Here is a 17,810-nt window from a genome sequence, read left to right on the forward strand (position 1 = left end):
TGTTGGTTAGAAGTTGAACCCTGCTGAATTTGCCTCTCATCTGACCAGTAAAAAATAGAGCATCTGTGAGGTGAGCTGCATTTTAGAAAATGAGTCAGTGCACAGGATGATGCAGCACAATTTGAGGGGCTTTTTGATGTTGCACATCTTTGATCACTATAAATTTTTAATGCAGTTACTATACAAAGCTGGTAAGAAGTACAGCTAAAGAAAATGCAAATTAGCTCAATAAAATCTCCTGGGCTTTTTGAGTATGTAAGGTTATCCAGCCTGTTTACAGACCACAGTCTGCTAGAATGAAACAAAATCAAACCAAACCCTTGCCCTGAAGATATAATTGGCAACATTAAGAATCTTACAATACCCCAGGGACAGTAGTTGCATCTCTCCTTCACCACATATTATTGTTGAAAATATTATTCAGCTGTTTATTTATCTGGAATTAGCAGATTAGGGAGTAGTGTTTTAGTGGATACCAAACATCTGTGATAGCAGTTGCACAGTAATAGGCTGAAACAGACACTGTATCATCACTTTGGGGAAGAATTTAGGCAAATATAGTTGTGACTACAGTTTCTTTTTTTTTTTTTCCTTTCTTTTAAAAGCCAGTTTTGCTAACAGCTATCTGGGCTCAGACCCCAGCTCTTGAATCTCACATTTTATTAAGTATTCACTTTGCCACTAGTCTTTCAGAAACAGCCTTGTGTAAGGTATTAAAGAACGAGCAAGCCAAATCAACATTTCAAGACTCTCATATGGCTTTCATATAGCTGGGCAGAGTGTGTCTTTTCACAATTGCAAACCTTTCTTCAAGTTGGATGTTAACACTTTCAGAGTAACTTTTAATGCCAAAACAACGTCCTTCCCTTTCAGTTCAAAGAAAACACAGCATCTGTCATAATGTGAAATGTAGATTTAATGCAAGTGTCAAGTCAGGCACTTGGTAATGAGCTAAAAACCCTTGAGATTTTAAGTCTCTCTTCCACGCTCTCCTATTACAGGGAGGGAAAGGAAAGAACTGTTTCTTTGGCACTTAGCAGCTTTTCTGTGTCCCTTATCTATCCTTCCCGGACATCTTCTGTAAATTAGGTGGATTTTTCCTGGCAGTGCCTCAGAGGGGGAGGAAGGTGCGATAATATTTGCTTTGTGGGAGAGGGAAACTGAGGCACAGACTAGACACAGCGCAGACTTTCCGCGGCCCTTGGGGAGCCCCCAGCCCGACAGAGGGGTGAGGCTCCCTGAGGGAAGGGAAGGGCAGCGCTCCCGAGGCTGCGGCCGCATCCCGCACGACCCTGCGGTGGCGGAAGCGGGCGGGAAGGGGAAAGCAACAGGCTGGTGGCAGCTTCCCGGCCCGGGGGCGGCAGCCGGGGCTGGAGAGGGGCCGGGGCTGTCAGAGCAGCACCTCAGGCGGGCGGGAGGGCGAGCAGCCTGTGCCCCTGGGCCACCGAGCCCCTGGGCCACCGAGCCCCGGAGCTGAGGCGGCCCCGCGTCCCGGGAAGCGCGGGCTCGCTCGGGGGAAGGACTCGCAGATGTCTGCGCGCAGAGGCAGAAATATTTGCTCTTCGGATATCCCCCTCTTCTCCCCAGCCCGGTTCTCCTCCTCCTGTCTCCGCCGTTCTCCCAGGAAGGCTGGAAGCGGCCGCGGCACGGTAAGGAGTGGAGATTTCGGGATGCAGATGTCACATCGCCGGGAAAACCACTCCCGCAGCAGCGCTTTATCGGGATTTCAAACTGCATCTTTTATCTCTTTTAGAAAAGCGTGTCTCGGAGGAGATTGCCCTCAATAGATTGGCCATTAAAAAAAAACACTTTAGTGTTGCTCTTGTGCTTCTGTGCATCCCACTGCGAAGGGGTCCCAGGGGTCCCTTGGGAATACAAGGAGTTGTGAGAAGTTACACAACTGGCCACCAGACTAATCCACTCCCTCTACCTTCCCGCGAGTACCTCCCCCTTCTGCTCTTTTTTTTTTTTTTTCAATAGCAGCCCTTTCTCAAAATCTCAGGTTACTTTGCTTAAAGAGTTCTCAGCCTTAGAGTTTCTGCCCTTGTCTCTGCCTCCAGCTCCTTAAGAGCCACCCAACCCCAGCGATTGGATTGGGCAGCCCGTCTTGACACACCACTGTGCTGAGTGCTTGAGGACGTGTTTCAACAGATGGTTGGGGTTAGTGTGTGTCATCACACTCGAGTGGGGATTAGGGGAGAGAGGCAGCCTTGCCGGAGCTGTGTGGTCTTCCCCAAGTGTGAGCTGCAAGCAAAAGAAGAAATACCTAGCTCTGGGGGGAGAAACGAGAAGAATCGTTTCCAGCAGCTCAGAGGGAAAAATAAAACCCCACACTTTGTTCAGGTAAAGTAAAAGGCACCTCATGCCTCTCTCTCTCTCTCTCTCTCTCTCTCTCCCTCTCCTTTTTTCCTTGCCGGTTTTCAGAAGAATGCTAGCACAGCACACTTGTCAAAGCCAGTTGCTGCTGCCTTATCAATGCTGCTATTGTACGGCTGACAGATAACAGCGAGCACAGCCTGATGCTTGGCTGTCTAACACTCTTAACGCCGCTAAGGTCACGCTTTCGGGAGGTGTAGATTGGCAAATCTCCCCTGGAGCGGTGTATCCCGGCCCTGCGGGTGCCGGCTCTGCTCCCCCCGCGGGCAGCTCCGTGCTCGGGGGATGCGGCGCCGGGCGCGGGTGGGACCCGCTGTGTCCTCGCCTGCGAACGCCTCCCTGCTCCAGCCGGGTGTGGAAACTGCCTGCCCGGGCGGGAGAAAGAACCGCGGCACAGTATTGCCTAGGTTTTGGGCAGGATGCTTCAGCAGCGTGCCGCCTGTCTGGGGAGGCAAACCAGACTGTTTTGAAAGTGCGTTTGAGATGTTCTGTAAAGTTTGAAGAGTCCTTTGTAGAGACCTGCCTGGGCTCCTGATAGTCCTGATGGTTTGGCTTGCACATGGGCATAAAGTTAAGAGAAAATCAGGAAAGTGGAGAAAGGCAGCATACAATGTAACGCTGCTCTTGCAGCTGCAGCAGAGCAGATGGATGTAATTCATTTGCAGATCTGTTTGTGAAAGTTTTACAAGTCATTGAAAACTAAGTAGCATCACTATAATGGATCATTAAAGACTCGCTATATTTATAGGTTCTAAACTAGTGATCTGAAGTGTTAATTAGAAGTAGGCAAAAAATTTATGTTTAGGAAGGAAGAGGGGCAGAAATATAATTAGAAATTAGTTATGGAAGTACTCTGCTATCATTTTCATTTAATTCCGCTATTAAGTTCATTGATGTCTGGAGCGTGGGAAGCCCAGCAAATTAACTAAATCACAAATGTTATCACTAATTACAATATGTTAGCTTATCAGAAAAGATGTTTTCATTGTTTTATTCTGAATGATCTAGGTGGAGGAATTAGAAGATGGATTATTTTTCCTTTTATTTGGTCTGGGAATGTTCAGTTTAAAATCTGCTGTATATATATGTGCTGTTTTCCTGTGCAGAGTAACAAAATTATTTGCTTCTTTTTGCACCGTAACAGATCTTCACAGTAACTGTCACATACCTCTGGTGCTTATGAATTATTGGCCTCCTACTTGTGAAAGAAATCTAACACTGTGTCCTCACCACTTACAGGTGAGATATTCTATATATAATACTGTATATAATGTGCTCTGAAATAAGATCCATTGAGTAGGCTGAGCAAGGGGATTTATAGCTGGTGCTTTGTGATTTTGGTATTCAACTGTATAATGATGCCCATAAACCCATGTTTCATGTTGCACATGTATTTTTGCCTCAAACCAACTTTTATGTTAACTTTTTTCCTTGAACAGACTATTTGGCCTCTTTACAGGTTGTTCTCAGCTTGTATTTTCAAACACATTCTTTAGTAGGAATATGTCCTCAGAAGTCATCCACAGCAATTCGAAACAGAGAATTAGCTAAATCCCAAAAATCAATGCACAACCAGACCAAGATTTATGTGAATAAATTTGACCATTTTAGGTTTTTCTCTCAGTCTACACTTTCTCATTGTAAAAAGTGATGGAAACTTTTACGAGCTTAAAATGAAAAACAAAACCAAAGTAAACCCTCATTATAGCTCCACATTAAAGTCTTGTATATTGGATTTCTCCTCTTTCTCCCAGTGTGTCCTGTGAGAAGCTCAATGCTACAGTTCAGCACACAGATTTTCAGCAAAGCTAAGATGCAGCACTGTGAGCTGCAGAGCCTGCTGCTGTCGCTGCCTAACTGAAACCTATCCTGCTTTGTGGGTATCACTGGATCACAGATCAGATGATCTACAAGAAACCATATTTTTAAAAGACAGTGCATAGCTAATTACACATGCCCAGCTTGTTATTATTTTACTAGGGGAAAAAAAAACAAACTAGTTTCTCTAGCACTGCCAGAAAATCTTGCTGAGAAACTACGAACAGCAAATCATGTTTTTCCTTCCTTTATAATGATGAGGCTGTTTAAAAGACAATGCCCACGGGGCAGTCCAGCTTCTTGTCAAAATGTAATCTAGTGTTCCAGATGGTAAACATTCAAAGACATATTTATGGTGACTTCTACATACCTTCCTTTGACATTGGCTCTTTTTTTTTTTTCCTGAGAGCACTTGTGCTGGGTACACACATGAAGTTCCCATTAGCATCCCAGCAGCTGTAAAAGTGTTCAGAGCTCACAAAGATGTTCCTCACAGTGAGATAAAGATAATCTTAGGAAAAGATCTGAGACAGTACAAGTTCCACGATATGCTCAAGGTAAAAAATTCCAGAGGTACAAAAAAATCCATAAACTGCTGCATGAAAGCTGTAACACATTTTTGTTGCGGCTAATTCATCTTCGCTTGATATGGAATGCTGAACATACCAGGCATGTCTGTACTATCAACTCTGTTTGTGATGTGAGGCAACCTGCACTGCACAAAAGCTGGTGTGTTTCTTTTTCCCCCAGCTAGTGAAGATTAAGTGGGATACTTATTGTCTTCATAGAGTTTTCAATGTGTCACCCTGGGTTTTTTTTTCTCTCACTGCTCTGAGCAGTTAGGTAGAGCACAAGAAAATGTTTTCCAGCCAGAATGTGTTCTGCTCTGAATTGTCTTAATTATGTGTCAGTTTATTGCTTGTCAGGGGCTTCCTCTTCTTAGCACTTTATAATCGAGGTGGGTGAGCTTGTTACGTCACAATATGCAACTTCAGTTTCTGCTTCTTGGCATGTCTCCCTGGTCTTTCATTGATTTTTGTCTCTGTTTCAGAGGAAAAAAATTAATTATGATTGCTGTAATTTACACTGAAAAAAAAAAAAACCTTGGTGAGTTTCCAAATGGCATGTAAATGCACCTTCAAAAAGTAAGCTAAATTAGAGGTCATTAGAAAAAAAATTGCATGTAGAAATCCAGAAGTATCCTAGAGATTGCAAGTAACAGTGTGAAAATTATTTTAACTACTCTTATTCCAGTCAAGAACTGATAAAAACTGCTTATTTAAAATGTTGTGATGCTGGGGACAGTGTTCCTAAATGTGCAGGCCATTATAAAATCCACTCTTCAGTGGATGTTAGACAGCTATGGAAAAAAATATTTTGAAATATTTGCAAATTCTGTTCTGGCTAGAAACACTTTATTGCAGACTGTTTTGACAGTTTGCGGGTTTTTTTATCTAGCTTTGTTTAAATTATATCCTGCACTTGATTATTTATATTTATATTTATATTTATATTTGTGACTAAATGTTCATGCAGGATCAGGAGTCTAGCCTTGTGTAATGTCAGGGCCCATTCTCACACTGATGAGGCAGGACACTTGTTGCAGATGTCATGGGAGTCATGGGTTCCATGATTTCCTTAGCTTTAGAAAGAGCTTTGGGGGATTTGTGTTTGAGTGGGAAGGCAGAGTGATGTGATAACAATTGAGAAAGCTCCTTTCTGAGCGCCTTGAGAGCTGCAGTGTTCAACAGAGAGTGAGGGTCCCGTGACAACTCTGCGGTGACACAGAAAGAATCCAATTAGTGGCCACTCCTGCTGTTGATACTAGATCTCTCCTAAAACATTTCCACCATTACCGCCCCCATTGTAATCCCATCCACGACATTGATAATGGGATCAAGAGTGTCTTTTCAGAATGCCTGTTTAAATTCGAACTGCCATCTTTGGAGATTTTGAAGTTATTAAATCAGAAGGCACTGAATAGCAAGAGAGCTTTGTGACACCCATAAAACACAGTTGTCTTCCTCACACTACAATTCCTAACACCTCCCTCACAGGTAGAGCTGCACTAAATGGGCTACAGATGAAGTAGAGGGGCTGTATGTACATAGTGAATAATTCATTGAGCTGTGGCTGTCCCTGCACTGCAGTTACCTGTAGTCCTTTTCCCTGAGCAGTTTCCCATGTATAGAAAGCAGCAGTGGAAGAGAGTGGGAGGGGGTACAGTCCCCTGTGCTGTGCCTTAGTAGTGGCAGCAAGTTCATCCTGCTTCTGCCTTTAACAAGCCTTAAGTCATCACTCTGGCTTTCCAGCTGCATCAGCAGCATAATATTCTCTCCTGCCCCGCTCGGATATTTTTTGTCTTTCACTTTTCTTGCTCCAACACTAATTCATCATTTCCATATGATCAGAGTGCAGCAACTCCATTGTTATTCTCACCAAGAAGGGCAAGTTCAATGCTGTCATGTGCTTGGAGAGGATGCTGTAAAGTGGAAAGGCTCAAAGCTCTAAGCAGTGTCACCTCAAAATGCAGCAGAGTAATTAATGAATTAATAGCCAAGCCAGACTCTTTTTAGCTGAATTATTTTAGCATATTTCAGTTATGTCAGTAGACTGCTTCTGAGAGCCCCTGCAAGATCTTCATTTAGCATTGCTTGTTTGTACTCAAAAGTTGACTGGTGAGAGTAGGTAATCCCATTTTAATTTTAAGTTTCTTAAGAATTTTTTTTCTGAGAAAACTAATACTTGTTTCATCTTATGGTTTATGCAAGCAGCAGATTTAGTGGCAGCAATTTTCCCAGAACTTTAGTTCCCACTTTCAGAATCTGCTGAAAAGGTTGGAAAGCCTTTGTTACTGTGTGTGCTCTGAATCCTGGAGCTCTGAACCTTCCCAGTCACAACAATCACTGATGGTTAGGTTTCACTGAAACATTTTTTGTAATAGTTGACCCTTACACTCAAGTTTTATCATTATTTCCTTTTTTTATTATTATTTCTTTCGTAGCAAAATTTAACTTACAGTTACATATAAACTTGCATTATAGTATTTATATCTACAAATTTGGCAGTATTGCTGGAATATATACTGGAAGATATCTAGATGTGGTACTGTGCTATAGAAATCCAGGCTGTAGATCAGTGCTAGAATACTTCAAGGAGTTTCTATATGGAAGCAGAAGACAAGAAAGTAAGTGATGTTATAGTCTAAAAAAATCCTCTCCTGATTTGAATGTAATTATTGCACTGCATGCTGCCACTTCTCTATGATGTGACTGTAACCCATCTTAGCAAGGAGAGGAGCTGCTTGACAGCAGCTGTATTTTTGTGCTGCTTCACAGGAGGTGAACTCTGTTTGGAAAGCCCACAGACAAGATGGGGAAGCTTTTGGCACCAGAGTTCTGGAGAATAAATGTAACAGGGAGCTGAACACAGGGGATTGTTTTTCTCAAAAGCATCTATTAAAACTGAATAGTGGTCTGTTCCAGCATTGTAATTGCAATGTGCCAAGATGTTCGTTATTCTACCATGTGCACTGTTTTGTCTGTTTTCACTTAAAAACAGAAAAATGTGTTGCCAAGCCTGTAAATGTCTGCAAAACTGCCAACTCTCCTGACTTTTATCAGTAGTCTGAAGATATTTAGCCTTTTTTGTAAAGCTTCAAGTGTAAGAGTCAAGATATAACGTGAGAAGTTCAGATCTCTGGTTTCTGGTTTTTTAAGCCTAATCCTCCTGGTTGCTGAGACAGCTGGCTTGCATGCAGCTCCAGAAACATGAAGGAAACTAAACAGAAATCCCAAATCTGCCTATGTAAATGCATGCAGGCTGTGTGAATAAGGTGGGTTTGTGCATGTTGTGCCTGGCAATTAAAACAACCCAACTTTTTTTCCTGAGGTTTACTGTAATCAGTTCCCCCTGAAATTTCTGATCGGTTGTCTGATAACTCCCATTTTGTTAAAGAGGTTTTATTGCAACAGAGGGTGAGGTTTCTTGACTCCTCTCAGACAGTAGAATAGCTTGCTGCCCTGGAGAAACCCGTCCTTGATCCTCCCATCCTCTGCCTCCAGCAGTGTGTTCCCATCTCCTTCCTTGTGCCAGGTTTGGCTCTTGGCTCACCTCCTGGAGTGCTGAATGAACTCATCAGAGCAGTGGGAAGCTCTGTTGGTCGGCTGCCTACGGAGTTGGTTCATCTCAGCAAGTGGACAGAGGGTCCCCATGGAACAATGAAAGTGGTTGGAGCTGGTGGCTTGGGGTTAGGAGAGGAAACACGGCCAACACTTTAGGGGACAGTGAGCTGTAAGATATTCAGCTACCTGATGACACCTTCTCAAGACACACACTGGGAGAGTGTTCTACAGTAGAAGTGTGGTAACAGATGTGTGTGACTGTGCCAGTGTCACCAGGAGCACAAGGCTAAAAGTGCACTTTTAATGAAAGCCTATCCCTTTTTATTTAGATAATAGCTGCAGTGTCACTCAGAATATAGAAAGTCCTCCCTTGCCATTTCTGACTCCCTAACCCAACGACAAGGCTTTGGAGAGAATCTAATAAGTGGTGTGGGGAGAAAAGAGGAAAGAAACAGAAATGCCTGCTCAGCTGCTGCTTTAAAAAGGTGAATGAGATTCTGAGGGTGGGATCCAGCTTGCGTAGCCAAGGTGCCTCTTGGGTCTTAAATACTTATACAGCAGCTACCTAAAGGCATGTTCTCTCTCTGATTAATGAAGAGCATGCCCTTGAAGACCTCCAGGCACTGCAGTTAGGAAAGCAGGATTTCCTTCTGTAAATCTTCAAAGGCACCTGCGCCTTTCCATATGTAGGGATGAAGCTTGCTCGCTTTGCAAAGATTGCTAAGGAGCTTAACCTGGAAGAACTTGATATCATCTCAAGTTTCTTGGTTAGCCCACAGATGAGCAATGCCATGGATAAACACTGTATTTAAACAGCTGTGGTGTAATTCCTAGATCAAGGTGTAGGTGCTCTTTAAGGTGTCTCCTATACTTTCCACAGAAGAATATATGAAGCAAGTCTTTCATTTGACCCCTGGAGGAATGATTCACTTGAAGAGACTAGGATACTGAGATTAAATGTAATTTTGGTAGTGAGTGTAGAAATGGAACACTGTACTCACACTAAAGTGTCACCTGTTTTATTGCTGAGTTATGCTGGGGAAAAAAAAAGTGAATGTAAATTATATAGGTTACAGAAAAATGTTTTAAAAATCACTCAGTGTTGTTACTTCAAGAATTTTTCAAATGCCTGTGGGGCAGATAAAGGTCAGGGGAATCAGAAATGTTGGTGATGGTGCCTACAAGCAGTAAAATCACAATGAGGAATAATGGATTATCTTGAAGGATTATGATGTTGGACAAAGAATAAGAAGAGAGAGAGAAAAGTAAAAGATTCAGAACCCATGTTTCTGGATCTACCTATGCTAAATCTTTTGAGGATTATCTCCCAGTGACTTGACTGCCTAGGGGCATGCCAGTCACAAATTAGAGAACAGTAGTGCTATAATAAACTGAACATCCTGTAAATAACCAGCACAGAATGCCTTTTAACTATCACTTTTTTTTTTTTTTTTTTTTTTTTCCCAAGAACTGAAAATGCTAAGAATCATATATTTTAGAATAATATTTGGGTTTTGGTAACTTTGTGACAGTAAAGAATTCTGCATTAATCCAACCTTTGTAGGAATATTGAGCCAATTTTCCATTGGTGTCATTCTCTGCTATTTTAGCTATAGCATCTGAAATCTTGAATGTGTCTTTAGTAAAACACATGTGCATTTACCTTGTTGTTATCTATTATACATCTAGGGGCAATTTATGAACTGAGGCTGGAACACAATCTACTTGGCCACCAGGAGGTGGTAGGATTTAGTGAGATAACTACCACTGAAGTTCTGAAATGAACACAAGTATCTGTCAGGAATTCCCTTAGTTTCTTTTATCTCTGTATCAGTAGGAGGTTGGTATTTTTAATACCATGTAAGCTTCAGTCCATTTCAATATATAGGCTTACAAGAGAAAGTCTTCCTGTTGCTCTGCAACTCAACTCCTAAGTGAAAAAGGCCACTGAATTTGGGTTTTGTTTTCCTTCTGCTTGGTATGGAGAATTCCTCTAAAGCAGAGATCCTCTGAAGTTAGGAAGGGCAAAATGAAGAGACTTTGAGATATGCGTAGTCAGGGATCACCAGAGTCCTCAAAAAAATAGCAGTTCAATATAGGAAAATGTGCAGCTGCAGAGAGGTATTGAAAGAGGTACACCATTTTTTCAGACTTTTTTCCATCATTTGCAGCTCATGTTTAGTTTTGTCTTTCAATAAATTGCTCTGCAAACATTCTCCACAAATTTTGCACAGTTTGGCATATCATCAACTTGTGAAGGGTTTGAGATGTAATATAACCATGTCTCAAGAAATAGGTCCGTGTTAGCTATTTGTTTTGGTCTTGGGAAGCATGGATACCTATAGCACAAAGAAGACATCTATCAAATCCTGTGAAACGTTTAGAGAGGATAATAGTTACCAACATGCAAAGTGGTCTGCAAAATCCAGTTAAAACAAGGACATGGCTAAGTAGAACTGATGTGTGTGCTGTCTTGGACAGGTGACATTGTGCAACTGTGTCTTGATATTGTGTGTTTTGAGGACCCTGTCCATCTTGTATGTGAGGCTGGAGAATTCACTGCTCTTTCTAGTAGCTGCAGAGCATTTGCAGTGTGAGAGTATCACATGTACCTTGTGTATTCCTCCTTTTATATGTGGTGTAAGAATCCTTAGTTGTTAAGAAATCCAGAGGGTCATTGGAGAGAATCACTTGCTGAGGAGCTTGAATCTGTGTTGAAGGAGTTCTGCAATCATATTCATATACTTACCACACTGCTTTTGGGTGCTGGTTCAAGCCTGCTTTGAATAAAGCTGTTTCCTACATACCATGTACAGTTTAATGAGGCCATCAATATGGGCATCAGCAGCTCGAGTTCAGATGAGTAATGCTGCTGCTGTGACCTGTCTGCTTCACTCCTCTGCTGCAGATTATTCATGCACAAATCTTGGAAGCCCTAGGGCAACATACAGTGCAGAGCAAATTTTCATTTCCCACAAGAATATTTGCCCTCCAGTCACAGACCATTCAGATAACAACAGTAACTCGACCGTTCTGCATTTGCTGCAGTATCATGGTTCAGTACTGAAGGCTGAACTGTGACACTAATGCTGCCATGACAGTGGAAGAAAGACACATACATGTGGAGTACCTGAGTGTTGATTCTGGTAGCTATTTGAACTATTCACTGGTTTGTTTTAGTCTCCTGTCACTGGTTTGTTTTAGTCTCCAGCCACCAGTGGCTCGCAGAGTTGCTATGTTTCCCTGCCTACAACAGATGAATCTGCTGGGCTTTTCAGTTCAGAATTGATCTCAGTAATGAATGTATTTATGAATCTGGGTTTTTGAAGTCATACTCAACTGTCAAACAGCTCATCTCCAAAAAAAGTGTTGCTGTTATTTTGGATGAGAGCCTAGCACAGGAGGGGAGAGCAGGTCTCCTAGAATGCCTTACCCATCTCTTCCAGACACCTTGCTGAGTCACATCTGGTATGAAATGGGGAGTCCATGCCTCAGTCCTTATCTTCAAAGCTCTGTGTGGGCCATTCTCATTGTTTGAAGAAGCTTTTTGCCCCACTTTATAATGAATTGCCAACATATATACACAGTTAATAGGAACAATGACAATGAAAAATGAGGGATGAAAATTGAGGTGGGCAAGAAAGTGCCATGCTGACACTATAGGACAAGAAAGACATCACATATTAGACTAAGAGTAGAGAACTTCTAAAACAGACAGAGCAGAAATCTGAATCATGACTAATAGATATCCCAAAGGAAGGCAGACCAGATTTGGTGAGTGGAGGATGGAAAGAAAAGATATCTTTTTTCTTTCTCAGTAGCATTTCTGTGTGTTTGTTGCACATATCTGTTGATCCATTCACATATCAGTCTGCTCAAAGGTATACTTATCTGTTCTTCCGGGAGAAATCCTGAGTGTGGCATTTACCACGTATTATATTCTATTGTCCAGTAGCTACAGTTGCTGTAATGGACACAGGGAGGTGAGAGTATCAAAGCAGAGCTATTTTGTTTTCTAAGCAGTTTGAAAATTACATACCTGTAGACATTAATTTCCTTCTCTTTTGTAGTTCTTGAAGAAAATTCTTTCTTCCTTAGAAGCTTCAAATAAAACAAAAATTTTCCACTCTGACAAAGCCACGTATGCCTTGGTAACTGTTTAGCTTAGAGTACATGTACATGGAAGCACATGAGGTGGATGATTACCTTGCATACCACTGATTATATAATTCACTAAGGCTAAAGGTATTATTTATCTTTTCTGTTTCTTATGCATCCTTGATACTTTTCCCTGCTTTGTGTACAGTACACCAATGTTTTTCCATTTACACTTTTATCTTTTCACAAAATGATACTTTAAGATCTTGTATTCAGTGCTGTCAGGAAACTCTTTTAAATGAAAGTATGGAGTGATGTGGAATACTTTTAATGAAAACCAAAAGAATGTGAACCTAATATTTTTCATAGGAAGTTTTGTTCTGTTCCATCCTGTGCCCTGCTTAAACATGTTGGCCTTTTTTGACCTTTTCCCTGATGAAGGTTAAGTGGGAAATACCTTGGCTGCAGCCTTTCCAGCTTAAGCAGAAAGACTTTCCACAGCCCATGTTTACTTTCCCTGTTGTGGCCATTCATCTTTCCTGAATCAAAATTGTTACACTGGATTTTCAGAGAAAAATTAATAGCTTGTGGCATTGATGATGAAGTGTCAAGTCTTCTTTTTTCATGCCTCCAGCTCTGTTTTGCTAGTGATGATTTTGTCAGTTCTCCTGCTAGAGATTAACAAATCTTGGGAAAAAATCTGTTTGGTTAATGGGTTCCTTCCCAAACATCTTCTTTATTGTCATTAAGAAAAAATGAACAGAATTGCTGCATTTGCAATTTATTGGATGCATTGCTTCTGCGAAAATCTAGAAATATTGCTATGTTTTCCATTTCTCTCTGGGCATCTTTTGTGCCTACTGCCACACACAGAGTGAGACAGAATGCTCTTTGCTTGTTAGGGGGTCTCAGTCCTTGGTGTGCTTCCAAAAGACTTTTTCAATCATCCTGTAAAAAAGTTTCAGAGGCAGCAGAAACTATGTCCTCAGGACACCACTGCTTTTAATGGAAAGGTAGTCATGTTCTTCAGGTACCTCACTCTTGAGAGGAGAAGAGCTAGGTCTGAAGGTGTCTCCTGCCCTCAGTCGCAGTAGTAACCATTGTAGAATATTGAAGTTTGGGATGTCTTTGTTTGTTATGCCACATCAAATTGTGTTCCATGGAGCTTTGTTACAAGACACACAGTAATGTGCAATGATAGTGTGAGACCTGACTGTGTAGTGTGGGGAAAGAACCAGCCAATCTTCACAATGAAATTTCATCTCAGTTTCGTTCTCAATATAAGTTTTGCTCTCACAAAACACAATTGTGTGATTAGCACAATGTTCATCTATAAATATTCTGAATGGGGATGGTCAAGCCAATTCTTTGTCCCTCTGTCAAGAGTAAGGAAAGTCAGCCTTTCCTGTGAGGACACTCTCAACCAGGTCCTTCACAACTATATTTAACATTTCATATACTTGCAGAATGAACACTAGAAGATTCAGGTTGGAAAGGACCTTGGGAGGTCTCATGTGGTGCTAAAACTATGAGATCAGATCCAGTTGTTCAGGACTTTATCCAGTTGGATCTTGAAAATCCCCAGAATATATTGAGTTCACAGTGTCTCGGGCAACTTGTTCTGCTATTTGACTTTGTCTCAGGGAAGAAGCTCACTTTGATTTATATCCAGTCTGACTTTCTTTTGTTTCAGCTTATGCCTGTTATCTCTTGTATTTCTGCCATGCACTGCTGACCCCTGACAGAGCCTGGCTCTCTCTCTTTATAACCTAATTACAGACAGTGGGCAGCTGCCCTGAAGCACCCCCCATGTCCAGTTAATCTCCAGGAGGAACAACCCCAGGTTCTCACTGCAGGGCAAATACTCCATCCCTAAAACATCTTGATAGCCTTTCACTGATCTTGCTCTAGTTCATTACAGCTGGTTTTATACTATAGGCCCAAAAATTGAGTGTAGATGCCATTTTATGAGCTCTGAGCAAAGGGACTTTATGTTTGTCCTTGTTGAATTCCATTAGGATCCTGATGGTCCATTGTTCCAGCCCACCTAGGTCCTTCTATCAGTCTTGAGGAGATCCATTGCTACCTCCAATTCAATGTCATTGTCTAACTTAATGACTGTTGCTTATCTTGCTTGAAACACTTGCCCTCAACTTGTTGTTTTCATTATCTTACTTTAAATTAAATTTTATTCTCAGTTTTCATCCTGACTTGTCAGTCTCTTTGAGTAAACTGGATATTTATAAAAAGCAATACATGAAGGCAATTCATTCCAGCTTATAGTTTGTGATATATGCAGTTGTTCTTTAGCTCACAATGTATCTTCCAGTCACAGTGAACTGCAGGAGAAGTATTTCTCCAAAATCCATTCACCTGAGAAGGTGCTTTTCTTGGTTTTGGCCAGGTCTGTCACATTAGACATCTTTAAAATCTCCTTCAAAGAGTATCTCAAATTCAGTGGTTTGCTGTGCAGTCTAACCGAACAGTGTTGAGGACTACTACTTAAAGCATATAAACTAAAACTATGCAAGATTTTTACTTAGAGTTTAGGCTTTATTTTTTGTATGGATTTTTTTATTGCCTTCTACGGAAGTTTGGGAAGACTTTAAATTTTTGAGTCCTAAAATAAATCAATTTGAAACAACTGCACCCTACAGTCTGGAAATCTTATTATCCTTGATATTAGTTGTATTATTTCCATTGAATATCTTGCTGCTTTACAGCAATGCTGCCTTCCCTCATCTTCATGTGGCTGGAACTTCTTCCCATAATTTATTGCCACTTCTCCATAGTGGTGCTTCCTATATGTCTCTGTAACTTCAGAACTGACAATTATAACAATCTAATTTTAGTCCAATATGCATATGTCCTACTGATGCATGTACTGACTGTCCTTATGAAGTTATTTTAAAATTTTGTTTGTAGTCGGATGAAGAGTTAACTAACAGAGCTGAAATTTATCAACTGAAAACCTACAAAGTCCAAGCCGCCCTATTTTAGAGAATATTTGGTGTAATTTTAGCCTGATGTCTACCTGAGTTTGCTCATACCTGCCCCCTTAAAAAGCTTTCTGCTCTCTGAGCTTAACTGCTTTCTGAATAGCACTGAAAATTCAGTTCATTCAATGCCAGGCATTTAATTAGGAATACTACTAATATTACTCCTAGTAAACTAGGAAACAAAATTTCAATTTCTCTTGTTATGGGTATAAGACAAAATATCTGAAACACTTTTTGCCATGTAAGAGAAGATTAGTTATTGACTCATCCATTATGCAAGTGATGTGACCACCTTCACCATTCACCCATGTATTGGATATCTACAGTAGAATGCACGTTTCCTGAAGCTCAGTCCACATGTGAGCCATCTTTGTCAGAGTTTCACAGTGTGAGGAAAGTGAAAAGAAATTCCATTCTTCTGTATAGGATTGTGGTAAAGGGGAATACTTATTTATGAGACTTGTTAATAAGGTTTAGCATTAACAAGACTCAAAATAACCTAAACTTGAGCAACATTTACTTCTTAAAACCTGGCTATTGTCCTGCTCTTTTTGATCTTTTGGCTGAATTGAGTTGCTAGACGCAGTTTTTATCCATGCTTCTTCACTACCCACCCATTTGTAACTGGCCATAGGTAACCATAATGTAATAGCAGTCATCACCACAAATCTGTAAATGTCTCTGAGACTCACAGCTTGCCTGCAGTGGCATTTATTGACTTTTTGCACCAGTGCAAACTCACTTGTACAGATGTATTGAGACTGGCTCAGCATTCCTCAAATAAATGTGACACTGGAGCCCCACAGCCACGTGGTAAAGGTTCTCCTGCAGGAGACATGTGTGACCACTCTCATCTGAAGGATGGTTCTGGTTTCTTTAGCAATGTTCTGTGCACCACAAAAGCTTTGACCATACAAGGCTTGAGCTCCTCCTATAACTTCTTGAAGAGAGTTAGTTGTCTATTCCTGAGCAGGATAATTTAGACAAACAAGTCCTGACAAGGCAAAAATGTCCTTCTCACCAGCTTCTTAGGTCTGCTCTTTGCTCAGCAAGATGATGGGTCTGAAATACTGTCTTAGACTCCTCACTTGTAGCTTGGAGCCTCAACACAGATCTTTATTCTGTGCTGATCCTTGATCTCTGATGCCTCAGGGAGATTTCAGAATCTGTCCTCTCAGCTCTTGCTCCATTAATTTCCTGGAAATTAGAAGTCCCATTGCAAACAAAGATGAATGTGCTCCATGACATCTCCTCAGCTACTCTGCATCTAGATGCAAATTGAAGTATTTTAAAATGGTAATTTATATGCCAAACTGTGAACAGGAAGCACTGGGGTGCTTCCACGAGGATAGACCTCCTTTTCTGCTGTCTTTGTTAGAGGGTTAGTAAACTTGCCCAGAGATAGGAATATAGAGAATGGAAGAGTTGCAAGAACTAATTTATTCATTAAATAGAATATAAATTTCCAAAATTTTACATCAGGGCCTTGAGTTTCACTGGGGAATTGATATTGTGTTATCCTGTATACCATTATATTAATGGAAAAATATTGATACCAACTTTCTTACTTTCTTGCTGTAGACTTCAGGAAAAGTTAACAATATACAAAAGAAAAGCTGCATGAAAGAAAGCAGACATGAATTTTTAAGATCTAAAATAGCTTTTAGAGCTAAGAGTTTTCACAGTCCTTCATATCGCTGGAGAAACTCAAAAGATACATAGATGTTAAAAAAACCCCTACTCCTTGGAAGAGGAGACAATGTGGCTGTTGACTCTAATCTAATTTAGATTTTGTGAGTAGGATGTGGAAAAAATGGTCTTAGTAAGAACTAGTTCCACCATCATGTTTTAATAAGGAAAGTGAATGTTTTTTCTGTGTGCACGCGTGGGAGGCACAACAACACAAGTAAATCCCTTGATTGTTAGCAATAGAATATTTAATGTAGCTTTCACTCTTTTGGGCATACTTTACTTCAGGAATTTCCCATTTTTAAATTCATTATAAGGACACAAAAATAAACAAATTACACAGACATGAGAGAGGTAGTGCAAGCTATACTTCAGCCAATCCATGAGTTTTTGCCTCCATCTTTTATCCTGCTCTGTCAGGAATATTTTTTTTCCCGAAGAGCAAAATTTGCTAGCTCTCTTTATTATGTAATGTATTGAAAATGCAAAATGTCTGGTTACCCTGATAAGTCACCTTTTTGACTTAAAAAAACATATTCCCACTGATTACTAAAGCAGTGTTGCTTAAGGCTAATGGCATAATAGATACAAATTCATCCCATAATTCTTTTAATCTCAGTAAATATATTGCAAATGTTTAGTGTCTATTGTGGCAACATAAAGCAGAAGTCATAATTAGCCTAAACAAAACAAATCGTAGGAGAGT

General features: G+C 40.8%; 1 protein-coding gene and 1 long non-coding RNA gene across 15 annotated transcripts in view; one reads left to right on the forward strand and one right to left on the reverse strand.

The window, feature by feature from the left end:
* The window catches only part of SULF1 (sulfatase 1), a 237,738-nt gene that overhangs the window by 112,446 nt on the left and 107,482 nt on the right, over positions 1-17,810 (forward strand). For 7 of the 13 annotated variants that reach the window (XM_083885292.1, XM_083885282.1, XM_083885293.1 and 4 more), the window contains 2 exons: positions 2,061-2,343; positions 3,521-3,615. The exons of 3 other annotated variants lie outside the window; for them this stretch is intronic. The gene's annotated coding sequence lies outside the window, so the exon portion shown is untranslated. Of the gene's footprint in view, positions 1-1,553; positions 1,650-2,060; positions 2,344-3,520; positions 3,616-17,810 lie in introns of those variants that run through there. 3 more of the 13 variants (XM_083885294.1, XM_083885295.1, XM_083885296.1) reach the window with 2 other exon arrangements.
* On the reverse strand, positions 1,610-12,485 carry LOC310905739. 2 transcript variants are annotated; one of them, XR_014589266.1, is made up of 3 exons: positions 12,358-12,485; positions 4,565-5,236; positions 1,610-1,865 (listed from the first exon to the last, which is right to left on the reverse strand). It is a non-coding gene; the product is annotated as an uncharacterized lncRNA (long non-coding RNA). The 2 variants fall into 2 exon arrangements; XR_014589267.1 differs by lacking the exon at positions 1,610-1,865 and having other exon boundaries at positions 4,544-5,236.

This window comes from Zosterops lateralis, assembly GCF_965231275.1.
Source record: "Zosterops lateralis genome assembly, chromosome: 1".
Classification (NCBI taxonomy): domain Eukaryota; kingdom Metazoa; phylum Chordata; class Aves; order Passeriformes; family Zosteropidae; genus Zosterops; species Zosterops lateralis.